This window comes from Nomascus leucogenys, chromosome X (assembly GCF_006542625.1).
Source record: "Nomascus leucogenys isolate Asia chromosome X, Asia_NLE_v1, whole genome shotgun sequence".
NCBI lineage: Eukaryota > Metazoa > Chordata > Mammalia > Primates > Hylobatidae > Nomascus > Nomascus leucogenys.
This window is the reverse complement of record NC_044406.1, coordinates 5655713-5677788: the sequence shown is the minus strand read 5'-3', so window position 1 is coordinate 5677788 and position 22076 is coordinate 5655713. Positions and strand designations below refer to the sequence as shown.

The following is a 22076-nucleotide window of genomic DNA, read 5'->3' as shown; positions in this document are numbered from 1 at the left end:
AAAGTCTTACTGGGCCCTGGGGAAGGGACCCTAGCCTGGTGAAGCAGCGGCTTTGCTCTACAAACACCTGGGGCAGAAATTTGATTTGAAAAATATTTTTCTCCCTTCTCTTCTTTCAACCAGATTCCTTAGGAAAACCAAACAAGAGTCAAAACAAACCTCTGAAGCAGTAAGAGGTTGGATGAGATGGGCGTACTATTGGGACTAGAACTGGCTCTCATACGCCCGAGCAATTTTAATAAAAAGGCAAAAAGTTGCCACAGAGAGGCTGCTGGCAAGTGCATGGCCATAGGGAGCCAACATGCTCAGGAGGGAAGGTGTTGATCATGTGGAGGCCTCTAAAAGCTAAAGCCTTGTTACCTTCTCTTTAGTGCCCAGAGAATGTGGTGTGTGATGCAAATGCTCAAAACCTCTTATATCATAGCTGTCTGACCTCTGGGGACCTTCATCCTTCTTCCAGGCCCATCTGTGCACTTGCTTGTAAAATCCAGTTTTAGCAAGAAGCCTGTTAAGTCAATTTAGCAAGAACACCCTACCGCACCCCCCCCCAATCTGTTCAATCCCAGTATCTGATCAGGGATCAGGCTCCTCAGCCTCCACCACCCCCAGGGGATGTATGGTCACCTGGTTGGCCTTCTGCTAGAATCCTGTTAGGTCGGTTTAGCAGGAATCTCGCTGGCCCTTGGTGTTTCCTCTTAGTAGTTTTCCATCCACTGATGGGCACCCTATTCCGTGGCTATGAATCCCCACTTTCCCATGCTGTATTCAGATCTGAGCCCAATATTTCTCCCCCACTGCAAGTCCCCATTGCTGTGGTCCCTGCACCTGTTGCGATGGTCCTGAATAAAGTCTTCCTTACTGTGCTTTATCAAGTGCTACTGAATACTCCTTAACATCCTCCCACACCTTGTGTTCTGGAAAATGGCTTATTACAAAGTACCTCCTTCCCCATATGACTGAGAAAAGACTCACAGATGTCCCTTGTCTAATAGGACAGAGACAGAACCTCTAAATCCTAATTCTTTGTCTTATAAACAGTTATTAGTTAGCTGAGCCACTTGTCCTTCCTAGTCAAATGTTGGATCAGTTTCTCTCTTTCCCCCAGAACCCTGAACATGGGCCCATCCTCAGTCTGAGTGAGCAGGCACTTCCTCCTGGGAACAGTCTGGCCTCAGAGCAAATGTTTTCTTATCTACTGTCTAATCAGGCCACCCTTAAATTCAAGGTCAGTGCCTGTTACGTTTTCTAGCCTTGTTTACTCCTCTCCATAAAAGGAAAACCATTTTTGCCCCTAGCCTTTGAGACGCTTGCAGACCTAGAGTGTTTTCCCTCTTGCATTAAGCTTTTTGAATAAAAGTCCCTCCTTACTAAGTCTGCATTTTTTTTTTATTTGACACCAACCGGGGAGACTTTTGGACCAATGGAGTTGCAGCCCTGTTGAAGTTTGATTTTTATATAAAATAAAATTTCCTGGGAGACCCCCTAAAGACTAGAGAATCACAGCCCTTGATGTAGCATCCTGCTATTCTGCATCTATTGGAAGCCACATGTCACTTATTCATCATCATGTTGATAAAAAGGGGGTGCAGGTGCATGTCTGCCCCATCTCTTAAGATGTCAGTTGTATCACTGTTAGGTTGCAAGGCAGATAACCCCACTGATGACTCAGTGACTATGGCAAACGTCTCTGACCAGCTTGAAGGAGCAACACATTCCAACAGGTTTGCTATGCACATGAGCTCCTAATTAGCCCTCTGGTTCCTCTGCTGTGGACAGCCCTGTGGTCTGTGAATAGGCTGTCATTTCCCTGGGGGTGCCAAGCAGGATCTAGCATTGGTCACATGGACCCAGCAGAAAAGAAGAGACACATGGAATATAGGAGAATGAGAGGAGAATTTACTGAAAAGACAGCTAACAGCAGTGTGGGCAGGAAGAGGAGGAAGACGGCTCACCCCTGAGGCTGGTACCACTCAGGCCCAAAGGCAAAGGAGTGATCCCAGAGCTTGTGATGACCCTTGAGGAGTGCAGGATGCAATCCTGGGCAACCCTGCAGGAGGGAACAGAGGAGATGAAAACCCCAACCTGGTTCTCCTTTCCCTTTCATTTGTTGACTTTCCTTGGCCAAAAACAACCAGGACAACAGAAAAGGCAAGACAGCCTATGGATGCCATTCATCCTGGGCTTCTTCCAGGGTAGAGAACAGGTGGGGATAGGTAGAGGGGCTCCAGGGATAACAGGAAAGATTCCAATCCAGGCCAGTCTCCACCGGGGGCATCATTCATCAGGAGCCCTAAATCCACAACTGCATCACTCCTTTCTCACCCCATATTAGATGGTAATGCTCTTCTCCCCATTGCACAAGAAGTGAGGCTTACAGGGTCCCCACATTTATCTAGGATTTGAAGAAGTTGAATACCAGAGGGGGAGCATTGAATGGAACCCTGGTTTGTCTGCCTCCAAAATACCTTGTTCTCACTCCTGGGTATCTACGTAGAGCTAAAGAAGTCATTACACAAAAAAGATACTTGCACATGCATGTCTACAGCAACACAATTAGCAATTGCAAAAATGTGGAACCAGCCCAAATGCCCATCAGTCAACGAGTGGATAAAGAAACTGTGGTATATATATATACCACATATATATATGGTATATATATACGTACATATATATATGGTATATATAGACGTACATATATATACAATGGAATACTACACAGCCATAAAAAGGAATGAATTAATGGCATTCGCAGCAACCTGGATGGGATTGGAGACTACTCTTCTAAGTGAAGCAACTCAGAAATGGAAAATCAAACATTGTATGTTCTCACTCATAAGTGGGAGCTAAGCTATGAGGATGCAAAGGCATAAGAATGATGCAATGGACTTTGGGGACTCAGGGGGAAAGGGTGAGAAGGGGGTGAGTGATAAAAGACTACAAATAGGGTTCAGTGTATACTGCTCGGGTGTGATGGGTACACCAAAATCTCACAAATCACCACCAAAGAACTGACTCATGTAACCAAACACCACCTGTTTCCCAAAAACCTATTGAAATAAAAGCATAAATAAAAATACCTTGTTCTCCTCATTATGTGTAATGTGTAAATTCCTTTCATTCCACAAGGGAAGGGAAGACATTTTAAAAAACAGGAGTAGTGTACCGACTCAGATTTCCATTAGAGTATTAAGAGAGCTAGTCATTCTTTCTAGATAGCCAGTTTCAACTGTGATTAATCAGAGACAATAAGGCCACTGTGAGCATATGAAGGCTTTGGAGGAATGGTTTTATGGAAAAGTTAGGAAAAGGAAGACATAGAGAAAGCTGCCAGAGTTACTAATTTTGCATTGGGTGCCCCCCTCCGCAATCACTCAAAAAATAATGTGACTCAGCAGAAAAGGGGAACATGTTCAAGGGGGAAAAAACATGTAAATAGTGTTTATTGTCTTCCTACCATGTACGAGGTATGCTTTGCATTTTATATAAATGATGATGATGATGATTAATACAATCTTTTATATTTTTATGTTTTCAGACAGGGTCTTGCTCTGTGGCCCAGGCTGGGGTACAGTGGTGAGATCATAGCTCACTGCAGCCTCAACCTCCCATCCCAGACTCAAGCAATCCTCCCGCCTCAGCCTCCTGAGTAGCTGGGACTACACGCAGGTACCACCATGCCTGGCTAACTTTTTAACATTTTTTTTTAGAGATAGGGTCTTACTATGTTGCCCAGATTGGTCTCAAACTAGCCTCAAGTGATCCTCCTTCCCTGGCCTCCCAAAGTACCATGATTACAGGTGTGAGCCACCACTGCCAGCCTAGATTAACAGCCTTTAAAGTAGATATGCTGGGATAGGTGAGAGGAAGTGAAAAACCAACTGGGAAACACAAAAACAGCCAGGAGCAGCCTGGGAGGGTGGCTGTAAATTGTTCCTTTCCTGAGCTTGGAGATGGATACAGTTTTTACACATGAAGGAAACCAAAATATCCCTTTTTAAAATAATGAGGATTATTGATTGAAAAGAAGATCCTAAAACGCAGTGGACACACTGCCCCTCCATCTGCCTTCCTCATAGCAAGACAGCAATTTACAAAGAGAAGGTCTTCTGCCCACCTGTCTGCCTTTGCCACCTTCCTGCCCTCCTGCCTGCCTTTCCCACCGAAAGATGGTCCCCTTTACAACTCTCACCTATTAGCTCAGAGACAGCACCACAGCAGCTAGAGGCAGATTTTACTCTTCCCAGAAATTTACCTTTTGGTAGCCTGCAGATGTTCTCCTCTTTGTCTTGTCAGTACATAGGATTTATGGCTGTTTGTTAAAATCCTATTTGAGCAAGGCCCCTAAGCCACTGCCTTGAGAGAGAAGTATTTTTGAACTGAGGCCTCTCCTGTGTGATGGGTAGAATACATGTCAATAAACTTCTGATAGTTTTTCTCTTGTGAATCTGACTTTTATTTTCAGGAGAGTGTCTTAACTAAGAATCTATGAGGGAAAGAACAGACATTAGACTTTCTCCCTCCACATACAAAAGAAACATTAAGGAAGTGGGATGTCCATTAGAAGGCACTTTAGATTGTCTCATTTTCAACAGGAACTGCATTTGTAGACACACAGCAAGCATCAAATTCAATTTCATTATTACAATTTAATCAAGCAAATTCACTAAAGTACAGTACTTGTCAGCCAGAAAATTGTTTGTTTAGTATAATTCATCAATTACCTTGAAAGGAAAAAATTATGGGACATATATGTATAAATAACTACGTATTCTGGTTATACCAGAAGGATTATCTGCAGGATCTGTAGATGAGCTATCTATTTAAAAGGAGTAACTCCTGGGGCAAGAAGGCACAAAGTCAAAGGTGCGCATTGTATAAAATCCCCTTTATAAACAGCAAACTTTTAGCGTCCCTAGTATCTTGAGACAGAATTCTTTTTTCTTTCTTTTTCTTTATTTTTTGAGATGGAGTCTCGCTGTGTCTCCCAGGCTGGAGTGCAGTGGCAAAATCTCAGCTAACTGCAACCTCTGCCTCCCGGATTCAAGCAATTCTTGTGCCTCAGTCTCCGGAGTAGCTGGGGATTACAGGTGCGTACCACCATGCCCGGCTAATTTTTGTATTTTTAGTAGAGATGGGGTTTCACCATGTTACCCGTGGCTGGTCTCAAACTTCTGAGCTCAAGCCATCCTCCCGCCTCAGCCTCCCAAAGTGCTGGGATTACAGGCATCAGCCACTATGCCTGGCCCAGAATTCTTTCCTAAGTAATCATTAATAACCACATCCCCTTCTCAATTCACATCTTCCATTAGCCATATTATCACTTGCGTACACCTGGACATCAGCACATATTCTATTTCTTCTCTTATGCATTGCTGAATAATTCCGACTGGCCCAAATGGACAGGCTGCAAAGGGAAGGAATACATTGACACGTATCTGCTCCCGCGATCTGCAGCAGGAAGCCCCGAAAGGAAGGGGAGGAGGGAGGAAATGCAGGTGTTTAGATTCAGTCCCAGTTTGGCTTTTATATGTAGCTCTGATCTCTATGAAGAGATGCCCTTTTCCCATTTTGGGCAGGGCAGGGATGACTCTAGCCCTGACATTAAAAAATAAAGAAAGATAGGCAGTGCCTCTGGGGCACAACAACAGGTCAGCCTTCTCCTCAAAGCCCACCAGTAGAGACTTTGATGCCTGTTGGAAATCTTAGCAAAATGATAGGTGTCCCAGGAAACTGGAGCATCTCACAGATATACTCACATTGTGGAACATGAGAAATACTGGTTGGAAAAACAAAGAGAGTAGTTTCCCTGCAGAGCAACTTTCTACAAGGGGCAAGGCCAAGCCAACCCAGAAAAATTCGTGGGAGTAATAGGCAGAATTCTAAGATGGCCGGAAGTCGGAGAGAGATGCTGGACACCAACTGGTGTCCACAAAGAAGCTGACAGTGATGATGTGAACTTCCTGTGGGGTCTACAGACCTAGAAATCGCTAGTGGCCCAGGACTTTCAGCAGCAAGAAAATGGGGACCTCAGTCCCAGAACCACAAGGAACTGAGTTCTACCAACATGCACTGAATTTGGAATAGCACCGGGAGGCTCAGGGGAGAACACAACGTAGCTGGCACCCTGATTTCATCCTGGCGATCCCCTGAGCAGGGTAAAGTCTGTCCTTGCTTGGACTCCTGAGCCCAAAGAGAAGATACACAGGTGTTGTTGCCAGCCACTGTGTGCTACGGAGCAATAGAAAATGAATACAGTGGAGTGAATATTAAAGTAAGTGTTTTTCATTGGGGAGATGTTGGTCTAAGGATACAAAGTTTCACTTAGGAGCAAGAGTTCCAGAGATCTTTCCTACAACATGGTGACTGTAGTGAATAACAACACATTGGATATTTGAAAATCACCAAACAGTAGATTATAAGTGTTCTCCCCACAAACAAAGTATGTCAGGTAATACACATGCTAATTAGCTTCATTTAGCCATTCCATAATGTACATACATACATACATATATATGTGTATATATATACACAGTATATATATACACATATATACACATATATATACACATATATACATATATATACACATATATACGTGTATATATACACATATATACGTATATATATACACATATATATACATATATACGTATATATACACATATATACATATATACATATACATACATATATACCTATATATACGTATATATATATATATACGTATATATAGGTATATATGTATGTATATGTATATATGTATATATGTATACGTATATACGTATATATACATATGTATATACATATATACACATATATACTATACTACACGTATATACATATATATGTATATATACATATATACACATATATCGGATATATGTGTATATATACATATATACACATATATCGGATATATGTGTATATATGTATATATACACATATATCCGATATATGTGTATATATCCGATATATGTGTATATATGTATATATACACATATATCCGATATATGTGTATATATATTATATATACACATATATACTATATATATACACACATATATACATATATATAAAGCAAAATGTCATGTTGTATACCCTAAATATAAATAATTTAAATTTTTCATTTAAAAAAATTAATTTTGCTAAAAAGTAAATGCTTTTCTATCCAAAGCTAGAGATCTCAGGCTTGGATATTTGGTTTAGAAATTTATTTGCATATCTTAGCTAAAAAGTTATTATTAAAATATTATATTGAACCAAAAAAGAGCCCGCATCGCCAAGTCAATCCTAAGCCAAAAGAACAAAGCTGGAGGCATCACGCTACCTGACTTTAAACTATACTACAAGGCTACAGTAACCAAAACAGCATGGTACTGGTACCACAACAGAGACATAGATCAATGGAACAGAACAGAGCCCTCAGAAATGATGCCGCATATCTACAACTATCTGATCTTTGACAAACCTGACAAAAACAAGAAATGGGGAAAGGATTCCCTATTTAATAAATGGTGCTGGGAAAACTGGCTAGCCATATGTAGAAAGCTGAAACTGGATCCCTTCCTTACACCTTATACAAAAATTAATTCAAGATGGATTAAAGACTTATATGTTAGACCTAAAACCATTAAAATCCTACAAGAAAACCTAGGCAATACCATTCAGGACATAGGCGTGGGCAAGGACTTCATGTCTAAAACACCAAAAGCAATGGCAACAAAAGGCAAAATTGACAAATGGGATCTCATTAAACTAAAGAGCTTCTGCACAGCAAAAGAAACTACCATCAGAGTGAACAGGCAACCTACAGAATGGGAGAAAATTTTTGCAACCTACTCATCTGACAAAGGGCTAATATCCAGAATCTACAATGAACTCAAACAAATTTACAAGAAAAAAACAAACAACCCCATCAAAAAGTGGGCAAAGGACATGAACAGACACTTCTCAAAAGAAGACATTTATGCAGCCAAAAAACACATGAAGAAATGCTCATCATCACTGGCCATCAGAGAAATGCAAATCCAAACCACAGTGAGATACCATCTCACACCAGTTAGAATGGCCATCATTAAAAAATCAGGAAACAACAGGTGCTGGAGAGGATGTGGAGAAATAGGAACACTTTTACACTGTTGGTGGGACTGTAAACTAGTTCAACCATTGTGGAAGTAGTGTGGCGATTCCTCAGGGACCTAGAACTAGAAATACCATTTGACCCAGCCATCCCATTACTGGGTATATACCCAAAGGACTATAAATCATGCTGCTATAAAGACACATACACACGTATGTTTATTGCGGCACTATTCACAATAGCAAAGAGTTGGAACCAACCCAAATGTCCAACAACGATAGACTGGATTAAGAAAATGTGGCACATATACACCATGGAATACTATGCAGCCATAAAAAATGATGAGTTCGTGTCCTTTGTAGGGACATGGATGAAACTGGAAAACATCATTCTCAGTAAACTATCGCAAGGACAAAAAAACCAACACCGCATGTTCTCACTCATAGGTGGGAATTGAACAATGAGAACTCATGGACACAGGAAGGGGAACATCACACTCTGGGGACTGTTGTGGGGTGGGGGAGGGGGGAGGGACAGCATTAGGAGATACACCTAATGCTAAATGACGAGTTAATGGGTGCAGGAAATCAACATAGCACATGGATACATATGTAACAAACCTGCACATTGTGCACATGTACCCTAAAACCCTAAAGTATAATAAAAAAAATAAAAATAAAAATAAAAAAAATAAATAAAATATTATAAAGTATTAAAAGGAATATTATTTATAGATTTAACATATATTTTAACATATAACACCTAGTATATATTAAATATACATTCATATATACATTGATTTATTTACAATTATATATTTAATATAAACATTTATTCATTTATGTATAAATATAAATACATCAATTTATATATTTAATATGTATTAAATATTTATTATTTATTATACATACATCTATTTTTTATAAATATGTATTTAATATTTAAATATTTATTTAAAATAAAACATATTTATATTGTATAATTGTATAAATATATAAATATTTTATATTTCTATGAATATGTGTGTGTGTATAGATACATATAAGTAAATGCATGTTCTCTGATCATCAGAAAAATGCAAATCAAAACCACAATGAGATACCATCTCATACCAGTCAGAATGGCGATTGTTAAAAAGTCAGGAAACAACAGATGCTGGTGAGGCTGTGGGGAAATAGGAACACTTTTACACTGTTGGTGGGAACGTAAATTAGTTCAACCATTGTGGAAAACAGTGTGGTGATTCCTCAAAGATCTAGAACCAGAAATGCCATTTGACCCAGTAATCCCATTACTGGGTATATACCCAAAGGAATATAAATCACTCTACTATAAAGACACATGCACGTGTATGTTTACTGCAACACTATTTACAATAACAAAGACATGGAACCAACCCAAATGCCCATCAATGATAGACTGGATAAAGAAAAGTGGTACATATACATCATGGAATACCACGCAGCCATAAAAAGGAATAAGATCATGTCCTTCGCAGGGACACAGGTGAAGCTGGAAGCCGTCATCCTCAGCAAACTAACACAGGAACAGAAAACCAAACACCGCATGTTCTTACTCATAAGTGGGAGTTGAACATTGAGAACACATGGACACAGAGAGGGGAACAACACACACCAGGGCCTGTTTGGGGGTGGGGGGTGACGGGAAGAAACTTAGAGGATGGGTCAATAGGTGCAGCAAACCACCATGGCACATGTATCCTATGTAACTAACCTGCACGTTCTGCACAGGTATCCCATTTTTTTTTAGAAGGAATACAAAAGAAAAAAATTTAAACATAAAAATAAAAATAAAATATATAAAATAAATAATATGAAAATAAATAGTTTAAAAAATCTGTGGTATTCATCTGTATTCAAATTCATTTTTAAGTTATATTAAAAATAATTTTTTCATTTTTAATTATATATTTTAACTAAATATATTAATATTTAAATAAACATTTAAAATAAAACATTTATACTCTATAATAGTAAGTATAAAATATATATAGATACATGCATTTATATATAAAATTATATATAAAATACATAATATGAAAATAAATATTTTTTAAAATCTATGGTATTAATCTTTGTATTGCAATTCAGTTTTTAATTCCATCTACAAATATTGATTGAACTACAACTTAATGTTACCTGCTATGGAAGATTTGGCACCACCCCTACATGTAAAAAAGGCCCAGAATCTATTGGCTAGATGGTCCAGCCCCAAAACAGAAAGAAGAAAGGGACGTGTTGTGGGCTAAGTAATGGTCAGCCCCGAGGCGCCCACAACCTAATCCGTGGCACCTCACACTTTACCTTACATGGCAAAGGGCACTTGGCAAGTGCCATGAAGGATCTTGAGATGGGAAGAACTTCCTGGATTAGCCAGGTGGGCCCACTGTCATCACAAAGGCCCGTCTAAGAAGGAGGTGGGGAGAGACTGGAAGACACTACGCTGCTGGCCTTGAAGATGGAGGAACGGCCCACCAGCCCGGAAGGTAGGTGCCCTCTAGAAGCCAGAGAAGGCAAGAAGAGGAATTCAACCCCTAGAGCCCCCAGAAAAGAAGGCAGCCCTGCCCACACCATGATTTTAGGACAGTGAAACCCACTTTGAGCTTATGACTTCCCGAACTGTAAGGTTATATTGTTTTACATTGTTTTAACCCACTCAGTTCACTATAACGTGTTACAGCAGTGTTTGGAAATTACAGAAAGGAAAGGAAAAATATAAGGAAGGAGGAAGGAAGGTAGGAAAGAAATCAGAAAGGGAGAGAGGAAGAAGGGAGGTGGAGACAGAAATTATTTGAATCTACTCAGGAATTTCCAAGTCTAGAAATATAAGAAAAAAGATCTGCTGAAAAACAGCAGTTTTTGTTATCACTGGAGAAGACAGGGTAAAGGGTAGGAGAGACCCCTCTGTACTGTTTTTTCATAACTACTTGTGAGTCTATAATTATATCAACACAAAATATTTAAAGAAACAAAATTATAAAGTGGAATGAATAGTCACCTGCCATTTCTATATATTACACGTAGAAAATTCTGGAATTATATCTGTAAACTGTTTCCATGGTGAGTATAGACTATCATATGCTTCTTTTCTATGCTTTTCTGATTTTTGGATTTTTTACAATAAGCATATCTTTTTTTCTTTAAAAATAAACAAAGACACTTAAAAAAAATAAAGTACAAAGGGTTGAAGAATAAGAAACACTCATTATCTCTTGGAGAGAAACAGCTTAATGCCCAAGTTTTGTTAACTCATATTTTTACTGTATTGCAAATACCACGGCAAATGCTATTGCTTTGTATTACCGTATGTGAAGCAAATGTTGGATTTTACCACAATAGAGAAATGAGCATTTCAGTCTTTTTGTTGTTGATTCCAATAACATCCAACTGAATGGCTGTTTTTTCTGCTGTCCTGCAAACCAGGAGGCTGGGAAACCATTCTTTTGCCCCCCACAATCATCTCATCTCCTAAAGCAGAGTACAACAGGGAAAATAGTTTCACGCATCAATTTGTGGACAAGTCATGATATTAAAAAGGTATGTGTACCCTTGAGCCTGCTATTGAGTAGCTGATTCTGTCAAGTTATAGTGTAAATCTTCAGTTACTTGTGAAGTTCCTGACCAGCTTATAATTATGAATGATTTTACAAAAACATAACAAAATATATGTGCAATTTCATTTGTGCATAATGATCCTTCTTCCATTAAAGCTCAAAATTGGTTTATGACATTAAAAGACTTTGAACTCTGAATGTCCCTATCATTACATTGTACTATATGGCGAAACCTTCCTATTGGGACTTGGTTATTTCATCATTACCTAAAAGACCCTTTTATGACATCATTTAGAAAAAAATTAATATGTATAAATCCAATCAATATGGAAAACTCTAAACTTCCTCCCTGACTAAAACTGTTCATAACAAAGAATTTCTTGACTGAATTGTTAAAACTTAACCACCATTCTCCAATCCTGTACTTCCAGGTACAATCTGAATCCCTGTAACTTGCACATATCCTGGAAATGCTTGAAGACAATGCCAACAAATTCATGCCGGCAATGCAAAAGAGATTTGACGACAGGGTGCTAGCTGTTACTTCTTGAATAAAAATGCAACTCCTGGGCAAGGCAGAAAAATGAATCAGCAACTCTTTAAAATGTGTTTCCTTTGCATGAGAGAATAAGTGTAATTTGTTTTTTAAAGACAGGGTCCCACTCAGTTGCCCAGGCTGAAGTGCAGTGGTACAGTCTCAGCTCACTGCAACCCCCTCCTCCCAGGCTCAAGGGATCCTCCCACCTCAGCCTCCTGAGTAATTGAGATGACGGGTGATTTTTTAATTTTTAGTAGAGATGGGGTTTCGCCATGTTCCCTAGGCTGGTCTCCAACTCGTGGGCTCAAGCAATCCACCCTCCTTGGCCTCCCAAAGTGCTGGAATTGTAGGCATGAGCCATTGCCCCCCCAAGCTCAAGGTGTAATTTTTAATGAAAATTTTAAGCTATTAAAATGGAGTACAGAAAAAGAATATCAATTGTGTCTGCCAAACCAAAACTAAGTAACTGTTTTTTTCCTCTGATGACCATTGGGTCGAGATGATATATCTAATAATAATCAAATTCACAACAAAAATCTTTCAGCATAGCTTTCAGGTTAGTACTTCCTTAAATTAGGATTTAAATTTTATGCATACAGATACATGCATGCCTCTTATTTAAGGCCCTTGGATCACACAGCTGTATGTTGGTTTGGAATGAAAAAGAAGGGTTTTCATTATTGATAAGTGAGACAACATCTCTTTATCAAATAGGATGAATCATTTGAAATAGCCATTTTTGTAGATAAAGTATGGTTAACTATCAGCAATGTCATATGGATGGTCATATATGGACAGCGATCAAAGAACCAAAAAAAGAAAAGAAAAGATTGATCAATAAGTAAATAAATAATAAAAGGATGGTAAGAGAAAAGTACATTTAGAGAACAAAATAGAACTTTTGGGAATGCAGAACATGATAAATGAAATAATTCAGCAGAATGCTGGGAAGATCAAGGTGAGGACATCTCAAAGAAAACTGGAACAAAAAGCCAAGGTGATTGATAACAGGAAAGAAAATACATGAAAATTAGGATATCATAACCAGGTCCCAATCTTCAGCTAATAGATATTCCAGAGGAAGAGACTGAGACAGAGAGAGAGAGAGAGATTACCAAAGCAATAAAACAAAACATAGTTTTAGACCGGAAGGGCATGAATCTCAGTATTGAACAGGCCTGGGGGCCCAAAACGATGAAGGAAAATAAACCCAGGGCAAAGCCCATTGTCATGGAACCTTAGGATACAGGGGACCAAGACAAAATCCTAAGTGCATAGGGGGTGCAGTGGGTGGATGGCCTACATACAATCAAATCACGGCTTTGGCCTTTACCCGAGTGGTACAAGACAATTATGCAATGACTGTGAAATCCAGAGGAAAAATGATTTCCACCGAGAGTGGTGGCTCACACCTGTAATCCCAGCATGTTGTGAGGCTGAGGCAGGAAGACTGCTTGAGCCTGGGAGCTCCAGACCAGACTGGGCAATAAATAAATACAATAAACACAATAAATGAATAAATAAAAACAATTTGTTTTTTAATTAGCCAGGTATGGTGGTGGTGTGTGAGAGGACCGCTTGAGCCCAGGAGGAAGAGATTGCTATGATTGCGTCACTGCACTCCAGCCTGGAGTGCCTTGCTCTTGCAACAGAGCAAGAACCTGTCTCAAAAAAAAAGAAAAAAGAAAAGAAAAGAAAAGAAAAGAAAAGAAAAAGAAAACCAAATAATTTCCAACCTAGAGTTTTATGCCAGCCAACCCCTCCAGACACAGTTGCATTGTCCCCTGAATAAAGTCAGTGAATACACTGAGTGCCCACTATTTGCTCCTCAAGCTGAAGGTCTCTGCTCCCAAGCAAGCTGCTAGTCAGTATGGGGAGAAAGCCTTCATGCCCAATTGATGTCATTTTCTGTGGTTGCACTCTCACATGTAAGATCCCCAAAGAACCACAGCATAGAGTTGTCACTTTTAGCTTGGGGGGAACAACAAAACATGATGAATAATAATTGCAATAATTACATTCCCATTCTTTCTCTTCCTCACTATGAAACCAGGATGTTGGTGTGTAGGCAGGGAAAGCCCCTCTTCTTTCAAAGTAAACTGGAAGGAGAAACACCTGCTAAGAGCTTTCCTGTGCTCTTACAATTGCCCAGGATGATCGTACAATTGCCCAAGAGTCTATTTTACTAACAGCTCCAAATCTTATATTTCTTCTTCTGTTGTCCATGGAGTCTGGGTACCACACATGCCCAAGCCCACCAGTGTGTCTACAACAACAGGCAACAGAAGGGCCTGGCCTAGGGCCATGTGGGGCCACAAAGCAGCTCAGCAAAACAAACATGATTATCCATGGTCTCAGAGTGGAGAAAGATATCATAAGTAACTGATTAGGGAGCAAAAGAGGGAGGGAAGGAGGGAGGGACGAGGGAAAGGAAGGGAAGGAGGGAGGGACGAGGGAAAGGAAGGGAAAAAGGGAGGCAAGCAAAGAGGAAGGAAGGAAGGAGCGGAGGAGGGAAGAAGGGAAGGAAAGAAAGGAGGAAGGCAGGGAGAGAGGAAGTTAGGAGGAAATGGAGAAAGGAGGGAGGGAGAGACAGGGAGGAAAGGAAGAAAGAAGGGAAGGAGGGAGGAAGGAAAAATGAAGGAATGAAAGAAGGAAGGAGAGAGAGAAAAGGTGAGGAGTAAAAAAGGAAGGAGGAAGGCAGGAGAGAGAAAAAAGGAAGAGAAGGAGGGAAGAAGGAAGGGAAGGAAGAAAGAAGAAAGATGGAGAGAAAGGAGGAAAGGAAGGAAGGAAAGGAAGAAAAGGAAGGGAAGGAAGGGAGGAAAGGAGGGAGGGAGGGAGGAAGGGAGGCAGGAAGGAAAGAAGGGGAATCAACAGAGAAAATAACATCTAATATTTTTTAAAATGGCAAAAGACAAATGATGAATGAGAAAACAATTATAAATTAATACAAATATGGAAAATATTCAGCCTCACCAGGAAATCAAAGAAAATTAAAGTTTAAACACAAGGAAAATGCTGTTTTTAACCTACTGATTTGGCAAATATTATGGCATGTCAACACTTGGGTTAGAAAATTAAGAAGTAGGAGACTTGAGGAAAAAATAAACACTAGAATAATCTCGATTTTTGAAGAATATTTTGTCATATATAAAACCTCATGGTATAATTTTAGGGTATAAAAGGCAGAACCAAACATGATATAAAGGCAACATCAGCACAAATGTGAAAAACAATCTGTCCAGGTGCAGTGGCTCATGCCTGTAATCCCAGCACTTTGGGAGGCCAAGTGTGGGAGGATCACTTGAGGACAGAAGTTCGAGAGCAGCCTGCTCAAGATGGCAAGACCCCATCTCTACAAAAAATTTAAAAATTATCTGGGCGTGGTAGAACACGCCTGTAGTCCCACCTACTTGGGAAGCTGAGACAGGGGAATTGCTTGAGCCCAGAGGTTTGAGTCTACAATGAGCTATGACTGTGCCACCGTATTCCACCCTGGGCAACAGAGCAGGACCCTGTCTCTCTCTCTCTCTCTCTCTCTCTATATATATATATATTTGCATATGGATATGGATATGTATGTTTCATATGCATATGTTTGTATAGAAAGGCATACACATAACTGGAAAGAATGATGATATATTATTTGGGATTAGTTTGCGGGGAGCAGAACTACCAGTGGTTTTATATGATTTTTTATAAATTCTTGTATATATAAAATGTTCTACTTACTTTTATAAACAGAAAAAAACAGTTTACAAAGTACAATTTAATCATATTGTATTCCTACTGATGGAGAAAGTGTCATAGTTAAATTTACAATGCTCCTCAAATATGATAATTTGTACTAGTGGGAATAAAAAGAAAATGAACTTGGGCTTACAGTTGGTCTGAAGAGACCCTAATTTAGAGAACTTCAGCTTAATGAGCTCTGATCCCTGTGCAGCTGTCCCTTGTCACATAATCAGAAAAAACTAACAAGTTTCCTTTTTTTAGAGAAATTTGTTTAGTCCCTATTTTTTAAGCACATGGTAAGTGTCTAATAAATACCTGTTGCAGAGAAATGAACTAATACAGATTTCTAATCTTTAGAGTTTTTTGCCCCACGGAAGACTGTTCTAAGTATAGTAATTCTCAGCCTGAGGCCAAAGGCCTAAGAACTTGTGGCGTGGGTAGCATAGATCCCGGAGTCCAAGGGTGGGAGAGCCTGGAGCTCTAATACTCTAGGCCTAGAGATGAAGAGTGTCTCAGCTCGAAGAGAGAGAAAGAGAGGGACAGGGAGAAACAGAGACACAGGCAAGGAGGGAGAGACAGAAACAAAACCAGGGAAAGAAAGAGAGAGATGAAGAGAGGGAGAGAGACACAGAGAGACAGGGACGTGGATAGAGAGAGACAGAGATGGATAGAGAGAGAGAGATAGAGATAGAGAGGGAGAGAGAAAGAGAGAGAGGGAACTCTTTTCTCTGCTTTGTGTTCTATCTGGGCCCCCAGCTGATTGGATGTTGCCAGTCCACATTGATGGTGGATCTTCCCCACTTAGTCCACCAACTCCCATGCCAATGCCCTCTGGAAACACCCTCACAGACACACCCAGAAGTAATGAACACGTTACCAGTTCTCTAAGTATCCCTTAATCCAGTCAAGTTGACACCTAAAATCAACCATCACAAATCTGCCCATCATCAACTTGGCACCCATAAGCATCTCCTTAAACTATACTTAATTTCTAAATGAAGATAAGAAAATTACAACAGTTCCACCTAACATGATGTAATCATTCTGCAGACAGCTGAAAATGCAGTAATCCCCTTCCCTGGAAGAGGAGGTCAAGTCCTTGGGTGATGTTGACTCTTCTCCTGATATCTCATCGCTTAAATACCATGAGGTAAAATTAATAATACTTAAATACTGATAGAGAGGTAGTCAATAGAGTGGTTTATATATTATATGCACTTTTGTGGTTTCCATGTTGAGAATGTTCTCAAAGAAACATGTTTGTGGTCAAAATTTCTGAGTCAATAACAAAGATACTCCAAGAACGCTCTCAACAGGAAAACACAAACCATCATATCATATACTGATATAAAGTCAATATACCTTATGTTATATAATAAAGGAATAAGAGAGGAATGAAAACAAAGATATTTGCTAAATACATGTATTTATGTTTTATCTTGATACTAAATATATTTATATATACACACAGATGTATTCTTAACAAAATAGGGAGAAAATACTCGTGACAATGACAGTCCTCATTTCGGTAGCTGGCCGCACCAGTCTCCTCTGGAAACACCCTCACAGACACATCCAAAAGTAATGCTTCAGCAGCTGTCTAGGTCTTCCTTAATCCAGTCAAGTTGACACCTAAAATTAACCATTACGAGCATCGTGGATTAGAAAACAGAACAGGTGGCCGTGTTGTCAGGGGTCCATCCTAGCAACAAACATAGACAATTCCTTCTTCTGAGGAGGGCTCAGATCTGGACTCTCTAAAGGCTTCTCTGTTCTTGTATCCCTGAAGCCCAAATAGCTGGAAGTCTCTAGATCAGTGTTCAAAGACAAACGCATGAAATCTCTGGCGCAGTTCCCTAAAGCACAGCGGATCTCCCACATCTACACAAACCATGAAGCAATAACAACTTGCGAGTGGATTACTGTTGAGAAGAATGCCTTTGAAGAGCAAAATGGATGTGATGAAAGAACATACCTCCCACAGCAAAAGCAGAAAGGAGACAGGATGGAAATGAAATTTCATTCACTAGGTGGAGGGCCGGCTGACCCTTCTCTATAATAATAATGGTTCTAATAATGATTCATAAAGCCACAACTCTGGCCAAAAAAATTAAAAAGTTAAGTATGTGTGTGAGAAAAGAGAGGCTATAAAAACACAAAATTGGTTTAGGTTTTTATGCTGAGAGAGCAATCTTGAAGGAGTGATCTTTGTCGTTGATTCTGAAAATTTAACCACAAACATGTCCCTTTGAGAACATTCTCAACATGAAAACCACAAAAGTACAGAAATGGAAACTGCTATCTATCTATCTATCCATTCATCTATCTGACATCAATCTATATATCAATCTAGATATCTATATATCTATATATCCATCTATTTATCTGTCCATCCATCCACCTATCATCTATCTACATATCTGTCTGCCTATCTATCATCCATCCATCATCTATCTATATATCTATCATCCATGTAGCCATCTATCTATCCATCCATCTACCTATCCATCCATCCATCATCTATCTATATAGCTGTCTGCCTGTCTATCATCCATCGATCTATCATTTATCTACATATCTGCCTGTCTGTCTATCATCCATCCATCCACCCATCTAACCAGTTTATGGTTTTATATATAGCTTCATTTAAACTGTGGGTGGCAAAGCAAACTGCATGTGGAAAGACAGTTCTTGTCATATGTGCTGAGGGTCATGTGTGGCTTGCAGGTGAACAGGGAAAAGGGGCAAAGTGGTTGAAATATGAGAGTTTAAGAAGGGCTAAGCTTTAGAGAAATGTGTCAGATGAGACTACAAAATATGCTTGGACTGCAGTTCTTGGTGTGAATCCACAGAAGCCCCCACTACTAAACTCAGAGCTAAGGAAATATGTTCACTGAGGCACTGGGGCATCCATTTTTGTCCTTGGCATCTCCTTCCTGTCACTGAATACACAAATGAAAAATCATCTCCCCTCCTCGCTTTCCATATCATCCATCTTTTTCATGCTTGGTTCAAGAAACATCCAAAGACAGCAAGAGAGCTCATTTTATTGTTTTTAGCATTTGCTTGGTCCCATTTCACTAGTTCTACCTCCCAAAATGAGAACATGAGGTTATCAATTACATGTCAGAGGTAGAGAAAGCTGAAGCATGTTTTTCCATCAGAGACGTCGTAATATGATTTGAAATTTGAGAGTCTAGAGTTAATATATGGGATTTCAAAATTTCCGACATGTCTGACAAAAATTTTCTTAAAGGAATTACATCATAGTTATTGAATCTTCCCCCATGCGATGAAAGAAGAAAATAACAAAAATATTACTTATAATGAATTTGGGGAGTTAGCAGTAAAAAACAAAAAACATTACTTAAATAATATTTTCAAAGGACTAAGAAGAAAACTAGGAATTAAAGACTAAATTGATTCTAGATATTCTCATACAAGAGGGCCTAGGATAATATTTGAAATAAAGTACACAACAGTATTATTAAAAAAAAAAAAAAAAGAAAGTTCACAAAGTTTTCTAATACTTCAAATGTGTGGTTTGTAGGTAGGAAATCAAAATAAGTTTGAGTTATCATTATTAGGTTCAGTGTTATTAAATGTGCTTCACATACTCATCTTTTACATTTGTATGGTAATGTCTCCAAAGCTAAGGATTTTATTAGGTAATTTATTTTTTTTTATTTCTAGCAAAGAAAAATATCCTTAAATTTATGTAAGAGTCAAAGTTTGGATCTCAGAATAACTGGTCTGGGCCTTATTTTAAAAAGCAAAGAACATAAGTAACTAAGCAAGGAAATGACATCTGATTCATTATTGTACATGTATATTATATTGGCTATGTGCTTAATCAACCCCCACTCTGAATACTGGAATCTTGAAATAAATAAAGTTGACAGATGACTAATACCAACTGGCTCTCCATTCATCAGGTGTGAAATATTACACAAACACACAGCAAAGCCCCTCAGGCTCTGGAAAGAAACCGCAAAAACCCTAAGGACTCCCAGAAACTAAAACAGTCGTAAAAATTTAGAAGTCTAAGCAAGAACCTAAGTTTTAAGTTAAGAGAAGAGGAAACTGTGAAAACACGATTTATTATAATAAGTGGTAAATTTCTACTATGCTATAACATTCAGAGTTGATTTTAATAAAATAGAGATAGAAAGTAGGATCGATTAACACAAGTATTATACTAACCATTCTTTGTCAACTGATTATTATTGTAAAATTAGAAGGCTGTGACCCTAAATTATAAAATCAATCTAATTTTGGACACTTCATTACTCTTCCAACATTTTATATTGAAACACGATGAGAAATCGTAGTATAGATGGATCACTTCCTGATTGACTTCAAATATCATAATATTGTATTTGAAAACTGTATTGCAGGCTCACTCCTAAAATAGAGAATTTCCATAGAACTTTCTATAGAACTCACTCCTAAAATGGAGGATTTAATATGAATTTTATATAGAAAAATTATTTTCATAAGCAAGCTATCTCACAAGCAGTATAAACTAAGGAACTGCTATACTTATTAAGTGATTGTCAGTAAGGCAGCTGAAGCACATACAGGAAAATATGGCAGGAAATTCACGGACCTTAGTTTAAAACTTTATAAAGAAAAAAAACAACTTGCTGCCAGGTAGCAGACGTTTTTGCTTTCCTCTGGAATCTTGGGTAGGTTCACTGGATAAAATCTTTTAACAGGTATTAGGTTTCACCCTATTTGAGGATATAAACTCAACAGAACAAGGCTAAAGTTGTGAAACCCCAGACAGGGTTAAAGATCTGAAACTGCCTTTGCAAAAACAGTGAGAAAATTACGACAGTGAAAGAGATGTGACCTAACCAACTACATCTTGCCTTTAACCTGCAGACTGCCCTTGTTCATTCCTGAACACAGACTGAGCTAACTATAGGAGGAATTTACAGTGTTAACACGGAAACAAAAATGGTAACAGCCTTTTCCGGAAACAAACCCCGTTCTTGCCTGGGGACACACCACCTCTGTAGGACAACAAATTCGCCAGAGTTTAGAAAGTATGGCTCAGAAGTCCTGCCGTCAGAGGCCACAAGATTCTCAACCTCCCCAGTTGGTCCTAAGGATACCGTCACTATTGGAACGCCTAAGATTGGAGTTCAAGATGTTTTTTAGACCCTGTGATCTGATCTACCAACTGGTGCCATGCAGACCAGGAATCTGCCCCAACCAGTTCTGTAATCTCACCCAGGCACAGAAGACAGCAAGAAGAACCCACTTTGGGCCCCTATTATTTCATCTCCAATCTGACCAATCAGCATTCCCCACTTCCTAACCCCCTACCTTCCTTAAAAAAAACTCAGTCTCCAAATGCACAGAGAGAGATTTGAGTAATAAAACTCTGGTCTCCCATTTAACTGGCTCTGTGTGCATTCAATTCTTTCTCTATTTCTGTCTTGATAAACAAGCTCTACCTGGGCAAGAAGAATCCATTGGGGGGTTACAGATCATTTTTTATATTGGTATCAGTTATTGGCTAAATCATATCAGAAAGTTGTTTTTTGCCTGTGTGACTGAAATCCAAAAATATATAATTTTTATCAGTATTGTATTAATATGGCATTGGAACTATTTTTTTCACCCATGTATTCAGCAGTTATTTACTAAACATCTACTAAGGCATGCTGTGCATAGTAGGGATACAGTAGTGTCAGAGGGGTTTGAACCAGAGCGACTCCATCTTGAGTGAGGGCTAGGAAAATGAGGATGGAACTTGCTGGGCTGCACTCCCAGAAAGTTAGGTGTTCCTATCCTCTAGATGTTTACGGTCAAGGGAACAGATTGATAATGTTTAGTAAATAGACCCAGAATTGGGAGTGTCCTAACACCATGATATCTTGAGAACAGAGGCATTCCTAATTTTGCTTTAAATATAATAATATCGATTCTTGTAAAATACGGCAATTAAGAAAATTAATCCTTTATCACAAACACTTGCAGCAGAGCACATCACCCCATGATCTTTTTTTATCCTATATATAAACAAGTACTGTACCTAGAGTGGACATGTTCCTCCTCTTAGCTTCGGGAACGTCCTACTCTGTCTATGGAGTAGCTGTACTTTCACCACTTTACTTTCTTAATAAACTGTGTACTGTGGA

The 22076-nt window shown here is 39.0% G+C and overlaps 1 protein-coding gene across 5 annotated transcripts in view; it reads right to left on the bottom strand.

Moving 5' to 3' along the window:
* The window catches only part of STS (steroid sulfatase), a 213028-nt gene that overhangs the window by 138496 nt on the left and 52456 nt on the right, over nt 1-22076 (bottom strand). Inside the window, exon 1 of one of the 5 annotated variants that reach the window (XM_030806569.1) lies at nt 4190-4220. The exons of the other annotated variants lie outside the window; for them this stretch is intronic. The gene's annotated coding sequence lies outside the window, so the exon portion shown is untranslated. Of the gene's footprint in view, nt 1-4189; nt 4221-22076 lie in introns of those variants that run through there. 5 annotated transcript variants of the gene reach the window in all.